Source organism: Capsicum annuum, chromosome 12, assembly GCF_002878395.1.
Source record: "Capsicum annuum cultivar UCD-10X-F1 chromosome 12, UCD10Xv1.1, whole genome shotgun sequence".
Taxonomy (NCBI): domain Eukaryota; kingdom Viridiplantae; phylum Streptophyta; class Magnoliopsida; order Solanales; family Solanaceae; genus Capsicum; species Capsicum annuum.
The window spans coordinates 221,505,667-221,510,372 of NC_061122.1; positions in this window are offsets into that span (position 1 = coordinate 221,505,667).

The following is a 4,706-nucleotide window of genomic DNA, read 5'->3' on the forward strand; positions in this document are numbered from 1 at the left end:
TATTCACATATACTTTATACATAGTTTTACTATAAGATAAGTAATTTGTACATCTTTTATATATAAATTACTTATATAATTTTAATACACATTTTATATTTGTATATATACACATAGATTTTTTTTTTTTATCTTTTTATAAATCTAAGTCTGGCCGGGAACCATATTTGTGGATCTTGAAGGGTGCCTAACTCCTTCCCTTCGAAATAACTTGAACCCTTACCTAGAATCTAAACTGATTTCGTAGATTAAAACACGAGTCATACATGTTGATAAAATAAATAGGTTTCCTTATTTTCCTTAAAAATTAGGTGGCGACTTTGTACAAATTAATTTATTCTTTTGGAGCTCATAATGTCGTGCTCGTTTTGACCTTTGACAAAAATCAAGGCATGACAGTTATAGACCGAATGACTAGGTTAGCCTATATCCTACCATTCAATACTTCATATTCAACTGAGGATTCTCAGGGAGTTGGTAAAGTTACACGATATCAAATAGAGGTACCCAGTTTACCTCACATTTTTAAAGGCTTTTCAGAAAGGCCTTGGTACCTAGTTCATCACAGTATAACTTTTCACTCGCAGATAGATGGTCGAGTAGAGAGGACCCATCATACTTTAGAGCTTATGTCGAGGGCGTGTGTTCTTGAGTTTAAGAGTAGTTGGAATGCCCATTTGTCATTGATTGAGTTTACTTATAATAACAATTATCATTTCAGTATTCAGATGGCTCCATTTGAGGATCTTAATGGTAGGAGGTGTAAGCATCCTATTGGTTGGTTTAAGGTTGTTGAGGCTATTTTGATAGGGCCAGATTCAGTGTACGAGGCTATGGAGAAGGTTCAGCTGATTAGCAAAAAATTGAAAATAACCCAGAGTCGTCAAAAATCCCATGCAAATATGAGGAGAAGGGAACTTGTGTTTGATGTTGGGGATTTTGTTTACTTGAATATTTCTCCCTTAAAGGGGGTGAAGAGGTTCGATAAAAAGGAAAGCTCAGTCCTCGCTATGTAGGATTTTGAGCCGTTTTGGTAAGATAGCCTATGAGTTGGAGTTGCCTAAAGATTTATCATCAGTGCATTCGATTTTCATGTCTCCTTATTGAAGAAATGCATTGGTGACCAAACACCAGTAGTTTATTTAGAAAGTGTGTGCGTAGAAGATAGCCTCTCTTACGAGGAAGTCCCAGTTGAGATCCTTGACCGTCAGATTCATAGGTTGAGGAACAAAGAGGTCGCCTTGGTAAATGTCTTGTGGAGGAACCAGTCAATTGAGGAAGATACTTGGGAAGCAGAGGCTGATATGCGAGCTAAGTACCCCTACTTTTTCTCTTCGAATCCAATTTCAGCTTGAGGAAATAGTTTACTTAATTAATTAATTCTTTTATTTCTATCTCAGTTATCCAACCATCCTCCTGTCATAGCACTTATTCATGAGTTTAGTCCAGTTCATGCATCAGTTACAAATTTAGATGTTAAGTCATGATTCAGCTCATAAGTGTTCAATTCATGGTCTCATTTTTCCTTAGTAATCCAGCTCAGATAGTTTCATTCGAGAATGAATGATCCCAAAGGGTAAATATTATAATATCCCAGGTTTTTAAGCTTTAGACCCCTCAAAATATAGGCCATTAAGTTAGCATTTTAATGCCACAAGTCTTGCCTAAATTCGATATCGTGGCAAAAAGTTCTGTTGATTTTTCCTTAGGTATCAGTCAGCTGCCAGTGGCTACGACCCATGTGATGTGATACGAATCAAAATATGGACAACAAAAACAACACAAAAATATAGAAAAATAAGAAAAAACGAGGCAAAACACAAAAGGGTAAAAGGATAGAAGATTGACACAAATCGACAAAGAGAGGACAACCAAAGTGTATATTAAACCCTAAGACTTTTCTATCAATCACCGATAACACCAACCCCGTACGAGGACCCAACAGGAATGGATTCCTGAGCACCCACGTTTCTCACGTATCAATGAAACTCCAAACAAGCTTCAATTAAATACACCTACAAGTGCATGCAATCATCCAAAATCATCGAAACCTAAAATAAAGAAAGACCTAGCTATTTATAGGCCCTAAATACAAATTGGGCCCAAAAGTTACCAGAGAGCCTAAAAACTTAACCTTTTCATGGGGGATCACAATATTCTTATTCATCTCTAAATCTTAGCCATGTGGAATTTCGAGTCATTACGAAGAGTCATCAGCACAACAGAAAAAATCCTCAGCAAACAGCCCAGTGATAACAACCCCACCCAACAACTCCTTACTAGTGGCTACGAGTCGTAAGGAGGGACTCGTTATTACAACAGTGTTGAGCCAAGAACCCAGTCCAGTGGTAATGAGTCCAGTACATGACTTATTATCAGACATTATGAGTCATTTTATGAACTCGTCACCTGAATAATAAAGGATCCAAAACCCAAGCCTAAGACTACAACTCCACCTAACGACTCATAATCTGTCGTAATGAGTCGTTAGGAGAGGAGTCATAGTCATAGAAGAATGGACCCAAGATCCTATAACTTTAGGTTACGACTCAGATCATGACTCATAACCAATCATAATGAGTCGCGTGGTAAGTCGTAATGACTGGAACTAGAAATTCCTGCACGTTTTAAAAGGGACTTTTCGATAAATTTCCATTCTTATAATCCCAAACTCACGTCGTTTGGGCACCCTAACATCATTTAATGAGGGATTAAAATAACCTAACACCTCACAAATTCCAAGGATTTCTCCAAGGCTTCCACTTTTAGGTATGTGGGATTTCATCAATGGGTCCCTTTCATCCATTGAGTCCCAAGAACTACCTAAATTAACAAGTGCAAATCATTCTCTCCCTTTTTATGAGATTTCAAGTCAAAAATGAATTTTATCAACTCTCTCTCAGTTGTTTTGGTTATGAACCATGAAAATTATGTTTCCCCCATGAGAACAATCTTTTCATATGTTTGATAATTACAATTGTTCATACCATAATTAATTATTGAAATATTGAGTACTATTAATGATTTTTCATAGGAGAGAAGTATCAATTACCCCCCTGAACTTGTCATGTTTTATTCATGGTACACCTGAACTTTTACTAGTCCTAAGTAACCCCGAACTTGTTCTTTTAGTATGTCGCACCACCCTTTTCGGGCCACTGTCCACTGCGTGTAATACACGCATGGACACGTGGATAAAAATGTTGATGTGGCTGTCCACGTGGATAATACCATTTACTTCCCTTATATTTATCCTATATTAAAAAATAACCCATTTCTACCCTTAATTATTAGATTTCTCTCTAAAAAAAATTATATTTTTTAATTTTTCTTTACACCAAAATAGTGAAAGGAATAATTTTCGTCGATCAAGTAAGCTATTATTTAAAAATTTATATTTTTTTTTGTGTTAAAAATATTAAATTATTTTTTTACGATAAGTGTTTCATAATTTGAAATTATTTTTTTCGGTTAATGTTTCGTAGTAGTTTTCGATTAGTGTTTTGATTAGGATTTTGAGGAGAGTCACATGCACAAATACATTTCTTATTATAATTAATGGATTAAGAAATTATAATTTAAGTTAGGGGTGTACAAAAATCAAACCGATAAAAATGTTATTGATTTATCGTTATTGGGTTAATGATTTTTTAATGATTTTATAAAAAAAATCATTGGGTTATTAATTCAATTTTAATTTTTTTATTAAGTTATTGGGTAAACCAATAATCCAATAAGATTATATTAAATTATTATTATTAGTATTATTATTATTATTATATATATATATATATAAGTAGGATTTTTGTAGCAACTAAGATTCGATTTCTTTTCATGTTAGTTACTACTTTTTCTTTTTTATTGGTATTTTCTTATCGGTTAGATAAAAAATTAAATCATTAGGAATTAAAAACTGATAACTAATATAACTACATTTATTATAAGTATGTGTCTTAGTTTCTTTAGTATTTGTTTTGTTAATATTGTTTAAAATATTTTCTTCGATATTGAGTACATTTTTTTAGTTACAATAACTCATATGATATATATAATTAAGATTACAAAAATGAAGGAGTTTCATAGGAATGGAAACTGGAGTTTTAGATTGAATTAATAAATAGATTATTTTTTTTAGATTAATAAAATAATTTTTTTACAAGATTAATAAACGGATGAAATTTTTATTTCATAAACTAATTAATAAACTGGAGTTTTACAAAAGTAATAAACGGATGAATTTTTTTTCGATTGAAAGTAATGGAAGAAGAGGGATAATAAATAGGGAGAGGGATAGTTAAATTTTTTGAAAAAATTAAAGGAAATAGATTTTTTTTATTTTTTTATCATTAAAAATACCGATTTGGCATAAAAATACCTCCATCACGTGCGTGATGGAGGTTGAACTCAAATATTTTGCCACATCAGCGTAAAAGGGACATGCGACATACTAAAAGAACAAGTTCGGGGGTACTTAGGACTAGTCAAAGTTCAGGTATACCATGAATAAAACATGAAAAATTCAGGGGGTAATCGATACTTCTCTCTTTCCATAGCATGGTCAATTTTATCCTTATCATGTTCAGTTGCATTAGTCTGTGCTGGTAAGTTATGAACACTTGGTACTTAGGAACTCATGCATATATCAGCTTACATGTTGTTGAGTATTTTAGAATGTACATGTATTGTTATTTTCAGAATACCATGAC